The following is a 15,106-nucleotide window of genomic DNA, read 5'->3' as shown; positions in this document are numbered from 1 at the left end:
ATGAATATATGACTGCTTTATTGAATTGTAAAACTACAACTAGGACAGATGGCCGATTACATGAATAAGTAAATGTAAATTAAGGATAAAATCGACAGAGTTGCTTGATGTTCCACGAGTTGTCAAAGTCTTCACCAGAGGGTTGTTGTAGTCAATCTGATCCAGGTCCAATGACCTTGGAGACGATGAAAGGCCCCTCCCATGGTGAGTTGAGCTTGTGCAGCCCCTTAATGTCCTGGATACAACGAAGGAGCATGTCACCTATGTTGAACGATCGTTCTTTGATGTTCCCGTCTTGGTAGCGGTGAAGGCCTTCGAGGTATCTTATGGACTGGACAAGTGCTGCGTAGACTTTCGAAAGTTTCTTTTAGATCCGCAATCAAGTTGTAGAGTTCCTGGTCTTTATGACCATGTCGTCCACATATGCCTCCACATTGCGGTGTAGCTACTTCTTGAAACACTCCTGGATGGCCCATTGATACGTCACGCTAGCGTTCTTCAGCTCGAATGACATTGTCGTGAAGCAGAAAGCTTCATATGGGGTGATGAACGTGGTCTTTATTTGGTCTTCTTCTTTGAGAGCTATCTGGTGGTACCCTGTGTAGCAATCGAGGAAATAGAGTAGGATGCAACCATCTGTGGAGTCGATGACTTGATCAATCCTCGGGAGCCCGAAGGGATTCTTTGGACCATGCTTGTTGAGGTCGGTGTAGTCTACGCACATCCACCACTCATTGCTGTTCTTCTTCTTGACCAAGACGGGATTGGCAAGCCACTCTAGATGGAAGACTTCTTTGATGAAGCCTATTGCATTTAGTTTGGCAAGCTCTGCTTTGATAGCTTCCCTTCTATCTTGGGCAAATCCGTGTAGGAGCTCTGCTTTGATAGCTTCCCTTCTGTCTTGGGCAAATCTGCGTAGGCGCTGCCTCTTCGGTGTAGCTTTTGGATTGACGTTGAGTGAGTGCTCGATTAACTCCCTACGCACCCCCAGCATATCTGCTGGTTTCCACGCAAAGATATCATGGTTGGCTTGAAGGAAGTTGATGAGCGCGCTTTTCTATTTAGGATCTTACCCATTTGCCTATTAGGGCTGTCCTGGAGCTATCACTAGTCTAAGAGTCAATGGCTTTGATGTCAACTTCTTTCACGGGTTGACCTTGGCTACCCCCTGACTTCTTCTTTGGTATCTCCAGTTCTTCGTTGGACAACTTCTTGGATGCTGCGAAGACTTGCATCATTGAATTTGGCACTTGAGTAGTCATTGCGAGTTCTACAACTTCTGTGTCACAATCGTATGATCTTTTCAAGTCTCCGCGCAGGGAAAGTACTCTCTTGGGTCCTGGCATCTTGAGTACTAAGTACACGTAATGCAGGATGGCCATGAATTTTGCCAAGGCTGGTCTTCCAAGGATGGCGTGACACGATGTTTCGAAATCAACCACCTCGAATCTAATGTACTCAATCCAGTAGTGTTGTTTGGTCACAAAGGTAACTGGAAAGACCACCTGACCAAGGGGTACAACCGCATTGCCTCGGATAATGCCGTAGAAAGGGGAGTTTGTGGGGGTAAGCATATCGGTGGATTTGAGGCCTATCTTCCTGAGCATCTTGTCGAACAGAACGTTGAGGCCACTGCCACTGGTGATAAGTACTTTAGTAAGTCTAGAGCCTATGACCACTGGATCTAGGATGAGAGGATAGCGCCCTAGGTTTGAGAAACTAGTCCATTGGTCCACCATGGAGAAGGTAACAGGCACCTCCGACCATTTAAGGAAAGTAGGCGTCGTGGGTTCAATGGACATGATCTCCCTTAAGGTAAGCTTCTAGGACCGTTAGGTGGTGAGTCCCTATGAGCCACTGAAGATGACATTGACCGTGTTTGACGGGTTCTGGAAGTTGTTGTTCTCCCCATTGTTTTCATCTTCCTTAGCGTTGCCCTTGTCTATGGCGCCAGACGGTTCTGGAGCATCCTTCATGGCTTTGTGCAAGCTGAAGCAGTCCCAGGCAGAGTGCTTATGGTACGGATGCCACGGGCACTTTTTTCTTTAGGAGTTCGTTCAAACAAGGTGTTGTTTGAGTTCTTGTTTCCACCATTCTTGGACAAGCTCTGCATCACTGTGACTATGTTGCCTGGTTTGCGTTTGCGGTTCTAACTTCCCGATTAGTTACTCCAGTTGTTGTTGTTGGGGTGATCGTTGTGGTTCTTGTTGTTACATTGGCCGTTGTTGTTAATGTTATTGTTCTCATTGTTCTAGCCCATGCTGCAGTTGGACTCGAACCTTTCGATCTCTTTATCTTCTTCGTCAGCCCAGGTCTGAGCCATGACCTTCAAGGATTTTACGATGCTTGGGCGCCTCCATCCGAAGTCTTGGAACATCTGGAGATTGGAAAGGCTGTTTTAGAAGTAGTCAATGATGTCATTCTCTGTGACATCCACAATTGTGGCTTTTTTGTCGAAGAAATGATGTATGTAGCTTCTTAGAGTCTCGCCTTGCTGTTGCTTGATCTGGGACAAGTCGATTTTGTTGCCGAGATGCTGCATTGCTCTGGCGTAGTTGCTGGTGAACATTTTCTTCAGATCTTCCCATGAGTCAATGGAGTTTGTTTCAAGTGATTTGAGCCATGTCATAGGTGTTGCCTACATGCTAATGGGGAAGTAGACTACTTTGGTGTCATTATTGCCACCGGTAGTTTGTACTGCAAGCGAGTAGCATCAAAGCCATTGCACTGGATCTTGCTTGCCATCGTACTTGGTGATTCCTGAAAGTTTGAACTTGTCAGGTAGAACTGTCCTCCTCACGTGTCTAAAGAAGGCAGGAAACCCATCAATGTCATCTCCTGGGTGATCGACTTCTTCTTCGCGCTCGCGGCACCGGCTATCAATGATTGTGCAGGCATCTCAGTTGGAGTTGATCTTATTGCAGAGGTCTTCTATGGGGCGTTCGGGCTCTGGATGACCGCCTCGGTGGCCATGGCCTCTCAATGGTCCTACCTGACTTCCTTCACCTCCAACTTGACTTGGTCTAGCACCTCTAGCTGGTTCGTGCGGAGCGTCGTTACCGATCTGACTCGGTCTCCGCGGGGGGTCATTGGCGATCTGACTTGGCCTCCGGCTATTAGCATGATGGCTGCGCTCTGAGCGGTCCACCGATTGTATAGGGTTTTGGTGATCGAGTTGCTCATATGCTCGCTCGGCTAGTTCACGAGCGCGCGAGTGTACTTGTTCTGAGGCATTGATCACAAGATGAGATCGATGGATGCCACAGTAGCTACGGGGGTGTGATGTTGGCGCCCTCGTATTGCCACGAAGGCATCATCAAGATTTCGGATTGGCAGGGCTTCCAACAAGTGATGGCGATGTTCTGCTCTTGAGGTGTGCCTTGCTCTGCGTGTTGTCCTTTGGGCATCAGTCCCCTCCCCAACTACATCAGCAATCAACTCATGATTGGACACCTTGTTAGGATAACGCTCGTGTTGTTGGTCCTTATCCTGTTGATTTTCATCTTCGTCAGCAGCGCCAAGGGCGGCAAAGACTTCTCATTCTGGAGAATAGCTTCTTGAGCTTGATGTGATGACCTCTGTGGTGCCACCTTCTTCGTAGATGGGCGACAGATGAGCTCCCTCTTGGAATGGTAGAGTATCGAGATCGGCAATGAGGTAGGAATTGTCGTCTCTGGCGAGAGCTGGTGGCTTCATGGTGGGCTAGTACACGAATCTTCCTTGTGGAGTAGATGTAATTACCAGGCCTTGCTACGAGCTTGATAAAGGTGTCTCCTCGTCCGAATTCGAGTAGTAGTCAAGGTCCTTGATCCCATCTGAGTTGGATTGGAATCTGGACATGGCCACCTGATAAACAGTGGTCGTGTTGCGGAATCTGAACGAGAGTCGAGGTTGGAGGTAGTCCGACTCGTGCAATGGCTGCAGCGTTGGCTTGCACGAGCTAGACCGATTGGAGAGAGAAGTCGAGTTGTACTCGGACTTGTCCCCCCAACGTCTGACTAGGTCAGAGATTGAAAATTTGCCAAAATTTTTGACGAGGTCTTCTAGTGCTTTGCGCTAGAGCTTGCTGGTTGGGAGCTTCTTCTCCAAGGTCGGTGGGACGTAGCGGTGAAAACTTCGGGTGCTTTTTGTGACGCAGACCTAGGAGCTGAAGAGGCATGTTGCGCCTTCCATGACAGGCTTGATGATGACTTGTGCCATCGAATTCTCTAGCGGATTCTCGGCGAGATCCCCTACCTAGCGTGCCAGCTGTTGGTGTTTAGACCCGGCAACCTACCGAAGGGGATGCTTGAGGTAGTGTTTTGGTTGGTGGGGCTCATCGAGATCAGAAACTTGAAGGTAAATGTAGACACACGATTTAGACAGGTTCGGGCCACTGAATAGCATTATACCCTACGTCCTGTATATTAGTTGGATTGAATTGCTTTACACGGGCTCACTGCCTCGCCTTATATAGTCGGGGGTAAGTTTACAGGTCGGTTAATTTACAAGAATACTAGTCGGATATGACTAGATGAGTTCTACTCTTATTACAATGAGTACTTGCCTAATCCTCGACTAATTCCTATCTTCCCATGTAGACTACGCTGCCCGGCGCCATGGTCTCCATGTCAGATGCGTCTCGGTATCCAGCCCCATATTTAGGACAATCCAAACCTGCTGATGGACCCATAGATGTATGTACAATAGTAGGTGCTTGCCATCCCATTCAAAAGTAAGTGCAGGTTCACCTCATCTATGGTACATCTAGACTGATTTAGGCATCCACGACATGGGCATAATATTTGTTCATCGTCAGAGTATCTACTCTTAACAAATTGCATGAAAGTATTGACCCCTTTCTCATGCTCGGCCGTAAATAGTTGACAACCGTGTAAGCAACGTCTATCCATCTAGGAAATTTTGGCGAATTCAACTCAAAATTATTGACCAGATTGACATGCCATAGCAGAAAGCACCGGATTTGTGCTACCGTAGGACTGAACCGCTGTGCGGAGGCGCAGATCTCCGCCAGTGTACTCCATCCTGGCTGCCTTCTCTCTGTTCTTCTTTTTTCCCTATCGCGGGAGCATGACAGTGGGTAAACTATTTTTTGGCTGCAGCGCGAGCTTTTCTGCACCAAATACCACACTCACCTGAAACTTAACTTACATGTGGGACCTGGTCGCGGTAAAGACTTCCCATTCGATCGGTAACAGGTTCTACCTACGGGAGGAGCATGTTTTCCATGTTACTTTACCGCCCATTTATCAGCTTAAACTTACATGTGGGATCCTCATTGGTTTTTAACGTTTTTGCAGAGCTTATATCATCACAAAACCACCATGTAACAGCAAGTGATGATTTCCTTTTGGCTACAATGGCAAGTTTTATGATGTTTTGTAACTTTGTCACTAAATTTGCTCGAATGTCAAACTTTATTATGTTTTCAGCCAGAAATGTCATAGACCTATGACGAGAACAATTGTATCATAAATTTTCATCATAGATCAACACATTTCTTGTAGTAAATGCAGTGTTTCATGTTCATGTTTCCAAGTATGCCACATAAGCACAAGTATATTTAATTGATAGATGAAATAGATCACACAATACATTGTTTCATACTTTGTTATTTCCAAGGCAACATGCAAGATACAAACATCTTCAAAAATAGTGTACACATGGTTTTATCTCCATATAACTAATTTTCTCTCACCATACAAATAGTGTGGCATATCACCACAATCGACTACATGGCAGCTCATTTATTGTCCATGAAACTATCATTGAGAATGACCTAACTAGCACATTCCTTTAAGGTACACCTCTCATTTAAAGTTATAGAGAGCCTTCATCATTTCATGGCATAACTCCCACCTTTTCATGTTGGTATTGATCGAGAATGCGTGCAGTCAAACCAGTGGTATGTATGACTCGGATGGAATGAGATAGCGCCGAGTAATAAATTAAAGATAATTTTATTTAGGTTATCCTTAATAGCAATTTTATGGGCAATAAATGAGCTGACATGCATGCAATTGTCATGACATGGAACACTATTTATGATGTGAGAGAAAAACTAGTTTAATGTGGATGAAACCATGTGTACACTATTTCTAAGATACATGTGTCTTGCGTGTAGTTATGGAAATAACGAAAGATAAAATGATACATGGTGAGCTATTTCATATTTGAATTAAATGGCACTATTGCTTATGTGGTATTTTTAGAAACATAAATATTAATCTTTGCACTGAAAATGGACTTAACAGCAGGGGTTAAATACTATCAACTTAAAAGAATGTTCACAATGAATAGGGTTGCAATAAAAAACTCCGACCAGAAGGGGTGGCGTGTGGGCAGAGGTAGTATTAAATTGTGCAACATAAAAAAGATAATGCCATAGTATCACTTTCAAATAGTTTACTAGTACTAGTAACATACATCTAGAAAAGTAATGCTGGCTGGTGTATCGACAGAGCGTGTAGATGCTTAAATGGATAAGTTAAAAAGTTCAGACTTCAAAGGGACCATTTCACACACGTCAGAAGTCACAACAAATTGTCGGTCGGGCATGGTTAATTTTTGGAGGTCAAACGCATCAGCCATTTTCATTGCATCGAGTAGCTTTCAGTGCACTCCACGAGCGTCTAAAATGTCAGTAAGAGACACTGTACATCATCATGAAGACAGCTGATGAGCAGGGACCCGCGCACATAGCACACAATATCGCTGTCCGCGTGATCCACGCGAGGGCTAAATTATTATTTGTTGCTTCTGAATTACCATCAGCCGGACTATATTTGTCATCGCGGAACATATACTACCTGACGTCCAAGCAAAACGCGTTCAACCGCACATATAGGCATCGTCCAATAGAGCAATGGCGACTCAGGCTCCGTCCACAGTAGTACCCACTGACGCCGAGCTGCTGCAGGCGCAGCTTTGGGCGGAGATGCGTCGCCGGCGGCGGCGGCTTGAGGAGGGAGAAGCACGGGAAAGAGGTTTAGGGTTTAGTTTACTATTCGATGATGCCGTCTCCCAACACGGGATCCATCCATATCCACGCCACAGGCCAGCTTGGTGGCCAAATGGGCTCCACCTAATTCACGAAACGGCCTGGCGCGCCAACTGTCGTTGTCAAGATTTGTGGATCAAGACTCCGGCTAGTGAATTTCTTTTATGCGCGTAAGGCTTCAGATGGTGGCGTGGGAGGAAAGCCCTACGTCCAGTATGAGGAGCTGCTCGTGTTGTCCACGCAGGGTCTGTAGTAGGGGTTACAAGCGAGCGAGAGAGGGAGCCGGTCCCGAGTCTGTTGGGTGTGCACTGATGCTCTGGAGGAGAGTGTGCGTGTGTTCTGTTGGCTTGAGAGTCCTCCTGTCTCAGGGTCCCCAGTTCTCGTTTTATAGCGCAAGGAGAGCTCAGGGTTACAGATGAGCTAGGTCTTAGGAGAGGTAAAAGAGATAAGCTCAATAAAGTAAAATACAAGGAGAAGGAACAAGTCCCCGGGTCACCGCCTCCTGCTCCGGCCTTCGGCTCCTGTCAGTGCGTGCACCGGAGGAGGGCGGCTGTCTCCGGATCCTATCGATGATCTTCCTGGCGACTGCCGCCGCTAAGCATGATGATGGTGTTCGGTCGTGGCAACTATGCACGTTGGGGGAGATGGCTGACCCCTGTCTGTCCTGCTTACGGCCAGCAGGACACGGACGTCGCGTCCCTGTCACCAGATACGCAGGGCGCGCGAATGGGCGGAGCTACCCCTGTGTCGGGGGGCGTAGGCCATGAGTACCTCACGACGAACTAGGGGAGCCACGGCAGAGCCGCTAGTCCACGCATGCTCGCGTCGCATCACTCGCCCTGTCACCTCGCCTGCAGCGCCCTCACCTGCAATGCACCTCTCTCCCTCCTGTCCGCCGATACCGAGTCGCCACAACAAATTCGGTGCTTGACGCGACCAGGCACGCGCTCGACCTCGGCAATCCTTCCGCCCGGCAAAACCGCGCTTGCCTAGCGCTGTCTTCCTTGCCCAATGCCGTAAGATGCTATCCCCGGAGCTCCGCTTTGCCGACCAATCGCCACCGTGGCAGAGCACTCCTTCTCCCTCGATCTTATCCTCATGCCGCTCAAGCTCGTTCACTTCCGTGCAGCTACAAAAGGGATACCAGAGCCTCTTACCGGAGTTCCCTTCGCCATCTTTGCCCTTGCCGCACTGATTGCGTAGTTTCATCTCCTTTGCCCTCGTTGCCGCACACTCCTCTGCTTCACGCGCAAGTACCGCCGTCTGAGCTCTCTGTGGAGCTCCCCTTCCGCCCAACGCCGTACCTTGCCAACCCCGCCAGCCGTTCCGCCTTCCTTCGCGCTGTGCTCGAGTTTGCTTGTTGTCCACAAGAAGCACTGAGCGAGGTTGGCTCTAACATGTTGGCTAACGCCTTGATTTTGTCTGGGTTGGCCTCAATGCCCTTTGTCGTTACTAAGTAGCCTAGGATCTTTCCCCTTTGGACTCCGAATACACACTTCTCTGGGTTTAGCTTTAGGTTGGCTGACCTTAGGTTAGCGAATGTTTCTGTGAGGTCCATGATGTGGTCACTTCGTTTGACGCTTTTGACGATGATATCGTCCACGTAGGCCAGTATATTGCGCCGAAGCTGGTTGTCCAGGACTGTTGCCGTCATTCTTGAGAATGTTTGGCCTGCATTTTTTAGCCCCTCTTTGGCATTCGCACGAAACAGAATGTTCCAAAGGGTGTCACGAAGCTTGTTTTGCCTTCATCCTCCTTTTTGATTCTGATCTGGTGGTACCCCGAGAAGAGGTCAAGTAGCGAGAGCATTTCACTGTTTGCAGTGTCATCCACTACCTTGTCAATCCTTTCAAGAGGGTAGTCGTCTTTTGGGCAGGCCTTGTTGAGGTTTGTGAAGTCTATCCACATTCTCCATTTGCCATTTTTCTTTTTTACTGGTACTGTGTTGGCTAGCCAGTCGGGGTATTGGATTGGCCTGATTACGTTGGCTTCGAGGAGCCTGTCGACTTCGGCCTTTACGGCTTGGACCTTTTTGTCGGACATTTTTCTTAGCTTTTGTTTCTTTGGCCGAGCTCCTTGCCTGATGTCGAGGCTGTGCTCAATGATTTCCCTGTCCACCCCCTTGAGATCACCTGCAGACCAAGTGAAGATGTCTTTGTTCTTGTTGAGGCACTCGACAAGGTCATGCTCTTCTTTTGGGTTGAGGTTCGCCCCAATTGTTACGAATCTATGTGCGATGTACCCGTCTAGGAGTACCCGCTTTGTTTCGCCGTCGGCACTGATTTTTATTTTCTCTTTATCTCTCTTGGGCTCGTCGTGGGCCTTTTGCTTTGCTGAGCTTTCGGCTTCATTTGACAAGGCTAGATGGTGGACATTCTTTTGGCCCGGAGCTACCCCTTTTTCTATATTCCTTGCCATTTGCTAATCACCGTACACTGTTATGACCCCCTTGAGGGCGGGTATTTTCATGCATAGGTACAGCTGTCTAATTGTTGCATCCATTTTGGTGATGAAGCCACGGCCGAGTATTGCGTTGTAGGGGTAGTGCATCTCCACCACGTCGAAGGTGATGTGTTGTGTCCTCGCATTATCATGATCCCCAAACGAAACTGGGAGAGCAATTTTTCCCAAGGCCTTCACTGGCTTTCCACCGAAACCGAGGAGCGGGATGTCGGCTGGGTCGAGCATGTTCATGTCAATATTCATTTCTCTGAATGCGTTTGCGAAGAGGATGTCTGCGGAGCTGCCCGTGTCTACCAGGACTTTCCCTACTATCTAGCCTGCTATCAGTGCTTTGATAACCATCGCATCATTGTGTGAGGTTGTCTTGAGCTTGAAGTCTTCCCTGGTAAAGGTTATGGGCATGTGTGCCCATTCTGGCTTTGTTGGGGGTCCGTCGGGAATGATCACGTTGACCTCTCTGAAGTAGTTCTGCCTCTGCCTCTTGTTTTCGAACTTTAGCGAGGAGCCTCCGGTGATTGGCATTATCATTCCGAAGGTAGGCAAGGAGTTTTGGTTGTTGTTTTGTGTGCTGGGCTCCGGCTTGGGCATTATGGCTGGCATGCTTGGGGGAGGAGGTAGTGTTTCTTGAGGTTTCTGAGGTGGGTTTGAATTGGTGTGCTGTGGGATTGTTTGGTGGTACGGTTGTATGTGTGGTGGAAGAGGCTAAGTCATTGGTTGCTGGAAGTTGGCGAAGCTGGGTTGGTTGTGATAAAAGCTTGGGTGTGGGTAAAAGGCCGTGTGGTGAATTGTTTTGGGTGCTTGTGCGGCTGCCTTCGCGGCTTCTTCCGCAGCTTTTCTCTCTTCCTCTTTCTTTTTGGGGCACCACTCTGTATTGTGATCATTCTGATGGCCGTGGTTGACATAGTAGAATGATTTTTGTTGTCTTCCTCGACCTCGTCCTCTGCCAGAGTGGCCCCCTCTTTGGGTATTGTTATTTTGGTTTTGGCTCTGGCTTTGGTTTTGGTTTCCCTCAATGTTCATGATAAGGTTTTGGTTTTTGTTTTGGTTTGGGTTTTGAGGCTTGTTGTAGGACAAAGGTTGCCAGCTTCAGCTCTGGTTTGTTTGTCTCTCCTTGTTACGTTCCGCCACTCTTCTGCGGTGGTCCTCATCGGACCTGATGTATTCATCGAGTTTGCTGAAGAGGGCACTCATTGTTTTAGGCTATTTCCTTGATAGCTTTGATGCTGTTGGGCCGGGGGTAAGGCCCGCAATGCACGCGGATATTGCTACAAATTCCTCAATGTGCGGCGCTTGAGAACGAAGCTGGACATATCTTCTTACGTATTCTGCGAGTGGCTCCTTGTTTTTTTGTTTGCATTGGAAGAGATCTGCCTGGGCCGTTTAGGGGTAATGGAAACCCTGAAAATTTTGTGTGACCTTCATCTTGAGGTCATGCCAGCTGATCACTGTGTGTGGAGGGAGCAATGAATACCAATTCAGTGCCGTGCCTTCGCAAGCAATTATGAAAGATTTGGCGAGGACGACATCATCTTCCCCAGCCGAAGCTACAGCGGCTTCGTAACTCATTAGGAATTGCCGTGGGTCTGTCCATCCGTTGAATTTGGGCAGGGTGGTTGGCTTGTAAGTTGTTGGCCACGGTGCGGTTTGGAGCCCTATTGAGAGCGGCGATGTGGCGTCGACCATAAGGGACACCCCGGGCGAGTGGTGTTGGGTGCCTTGGCAGAAGTTGAGGCTGGGTTGGAGCTATGCCTGATCAACAGTGGGACTTTGATAAAAATAAGCTAGGGCCTGGTTTGCATTCTCGAGTGGGCTTTCAAGCTCCGTGACTTCTTTCTGCAGTGCTTCCAGCTGCCTCCTAGCTTCTTTCAATTTTGACTAGACACGGCCTCCCTCTGTTGTTGCACTTGTTGTGCTAACTGCTCCTTTTTTCTTTTGACTTCTTCTATCTCTCAGAGAACTGAGTCTAGCTCATTGTCCAAGCTAGAGGGGCCAGTAGCTTCGGGCGTTGCAGGCTGGTGGGCGTCAGTGCGGTTGGCAGCTTCGTTTGTTGTGGGTTGTTGGCTTTGGTGGTTGACTTCGGCTGCAGGTCTCTTGCTCATTGCTTTTGCCCTTAAGGTTTGCTCGACTCTTGCAAGACGTTCCTCCTTGTCCGAAAGGACCTGATCTGTGGCTTCGGGGGCTGTAGGCTGACCGGCCTCTACCGTGTTGTCTTCTCTCTGAGCTGTGGGTCTCTTTTTCCATTGTGGTGGCATCGTGGGCTGTTTGACGAGTTAGACCACGGTGGGCGCCAAATGTAGGGACACGATCAAACAACAGTTGGGGTGTTACAAAACACGAAGGCAATTACTGCTCAAGCAAGTGCTCCAGTAGCTATCCTATCAATAAATAATGACCGTTTCGGGGGGACGGTTCACCTCCCTTTATAGGGCCATAAAGTTACATTTCCGCATTCCCATTATACCCACACTCAACAACTACATCCTAAGTATATTCCGTACTAGACAGTAACTTGACCCCTACTAAAAATGTCACTTTTACAGTGGGATTACATTTCTAACCCTCTCCAAGATTCTTATTACAAAATTGTCCCACAGTAATGTGGTCCCAGGGCTGTCTTGATTACTTCCTTCCCCATTCGTAAGCTTCATCGGGGCTGAGCAAGCTTCCGTATGCTTTTTGCCTTCTTCGGTCGAAGTCAGCTAACCTCGGGTTTTGGTCACAGAACCTTCCCAAAGTCAAATTGCCGGGAGTTCCATGGGGGCTTCAACTTCGGGAATCTTCGCCTACAAAATCACAGAATGGGCATCTTCGCACTAGTTAACTTTGGTTAATTGTTAGCTTCGTAAAAGGGGAAAGTGACGAGGTTAGAGCCGGTCCAGAGAAAAGGTTTTCGCCAACCTCGTTCAGGGTGCGTTGTGGGGCGGTCCCCAACAGCTCCTGAGGAAAATCTTCTACAAGTACTTCAGGACAGCCACTTATATGTTGTTTAGAACTTTCAGTTAATCATACGAGCAACAAAGCTAGTTATTTATGCACACAACTATGGTAGTGCTCCATAATCCATATAGATTTATGCGTAGACACATTTTAACATATCAAATGCTAGTTTCTCATCATCTGTGCAAGGCAAAAACCAGTACCTGTTACTGTGTGGCCTCAGTGATGTTTTCTAGGTTACCTCTAAATATGTTATGCTACACCAAAATGAGTCGTGGTGCAAACTTTAGACCATGGTTACTGTGTCAACACCTGCCAACAAAATTTTTGTGTTGCAATTTTGTCTATTGCAACCATTTTGGTATATTGCAACACTTTAGGCCGTTGCATCAGGGGCAAAACCTTGTAGTGACCACTGAAGTTGAATATGTGGCAGCCGATGCATGTTGTGCACAACTTTTGTGGATGAAGCAAATGTTGAGTGACTTCGGTTGTGACTTTAGCAAGATTCCATTCTTGTGTGACAACGAAAGTGCCATCAAGCTAGCTAACAATCCGGTGCAACACTCACGAACAAAGCACATAGATATTAGACATTACTTCTTGAGGGATCATGAGGCTAAGGGAGATATTGCTTTACGTCATGTAAGCACCGAGAGGCAACTTGCCGATATCTTTACTAAGCCTCTCGATGAGCAAAGATCTTGTGCTTTGAGGAATGAGCTAAACATCTTGGATTCTCATAACTTGGCTTGACTTATTGCACATATTTTTATGTTGCCTAGATAGGGAAAATGGATTTACTTGTGTTTAGTGATAGGAACTCGCTAGGGTTGGTTCCCGATCTTTCAATGAGAGGGCATGGGGTAACTTGATTGGTGGATGGAGACGACGTTCACGGCCTGACTACAGCCTTCCAAGCTGCACCTTAGCAACTGATACACCACCTCCAATGGATGCCGCGATCTTGTGGAGCGCGTCACCCGGCAACTAAGGCACTAGTCCTGCAAGCAAACGAAGAACTAGCAAGAACAAGTATAAAAAGTATTGAATGTACTATATGAAGATGAAGGTTTCAATCTCAATCTCAATAAGGTGGGGTTCCGAAGATAAGAAGACGGGCGGCTGATCCAGCACGCACGCTTACAAGCAAGTAGCGAGAGCTAAACTTGATCTAAACAAAACTCAACTGTTCTTCATGGCGGCTAAGGGGTATATGAATGTGGGAGGATGACCACCAGGATTTTGGGGTTTTCCTCCAACCCTAGGATGTGTCCCTAATGGACCTGACTTGATACACGGCCCATTGGGCCAAATTAAAGTGACGTAGCACCAGAAAACCTCTTGGTAGTAATTCGGTCATTGCGGCCGTCTCAGACTAGATATGGACTTGAGTCTAGATCCATATGGAAATAGACTTCATAACAAATCCGTGAAGTACTTGAACACCCCAATCCGAGTCCGTATGCGACCATGGTGACCATCACAATTTGGTGCTGTCCTAGAGTCCGAATCCAGCCTGCATGAGTCCTTTTCCCTTTCGGTCTTCTCCCTGGTTCCTAACCAAAACAAGAGTGCACGCATCTTCATGGTCCAAATATGATGGATAGAAACTCAAGGGTGAACTTACTTGATGATTAAGTTGATGAGCACGGGCGCGAGTAATAGGACCAAAAACTAGTACTTGTGTCGGCATAGAATCTGGTACTCGTATCGGCATGGATGTATCATTGGTGTTGATGTCCTCATCATCGAGTTTCTTTCAAAACTTGGATTTTGATCCTTGGATCAAATCTTGACTCAAGTGATCATTGTTATATAATGTTGCTTGTTGGCTGATCACTTTAGGGTCAAGATGTCTTATATGTCCATAAGCCTTTCATCTTGAAATTTCAATCAATATCCTTCTTGAAATCTATCTTTTTGGAGCTCTTTTGAACTTGTTGGAACTTCCGACACTCATCTGGAACTTCCGGTGGGTACCAGAAGTTTCCGAGAAGTCCCGACAGGGGTGCTCTAGAGAATCTCATCTCCCGTCAGAACTTCCGACGGTCTTCCAGGGGTTTAAATACCCCTGAACCGCTAGCCCTCAAACCCTAACTCCCATTTTCTTCAAACTAGCGCCCTCCTCTCCCTTCTCTCCATCACTCATGGAGATTTTGAGTTTTGACCATGGAAAGTTGAAGGGATTGCTATATTTGGATTCTCCACACCTCGGAACCTTTGATCCACCCTTGGAATCATCCAATCCATGTGGGAAATCATCAAGGTATTTCATTCAAAAATCCCATCGCCAAACCTCTCAATGCCCTAGGAGTTAGTGGATTTCCTGTTGGGGATAGTCTCTAGGTTCATCATAGAACTCATGCCTGTGATATCTTTTGGATTGGATGGCAAAATCTCAAGTTCCATGGATTTTGGACAAACTCGGGCTCTGTCGGAACTTCCGACGATTGAAAGTTCTAACGCATGGTTGGAAGTTCCGATAAGCTCTTGCAGTTCCTGTTTCTAAATCCTTGTGTATCATCTCTGATCCATCGTTCATTTCCTTTGCATATCCTGTCGATGGGTTGTGAGAAGAGAAGCAAAAGGCGTGAGGATACCCCAGAGATTCAGTTCGATTCCTCTACTGAGTCAGATGTGACTCCTATTTCTCAGAGGAGAGGGAAAAGGAAAGGCGACTCCCAAAGTGCCTACCCGTGCTAA

The sequence above is a fragment of the Setaria viridis genome, chromosome 8 (genome assembly GCF_005286985.2).
Source record: "Setaria viridis chromosome 8, Setaria_viridis_v4.0, whole genome shotgun sequence".
In the NCBI taxonomy this organism is placed as follows: domain Eukaryota; kingdom Viridiplantae; phylum Streptophyta; class Magnoliopsida; order Poales; family Poaceae; genus Setaria; species Setaria viridis.
This window is presented reverse-complemented; position numbering follows the sequence as displayed.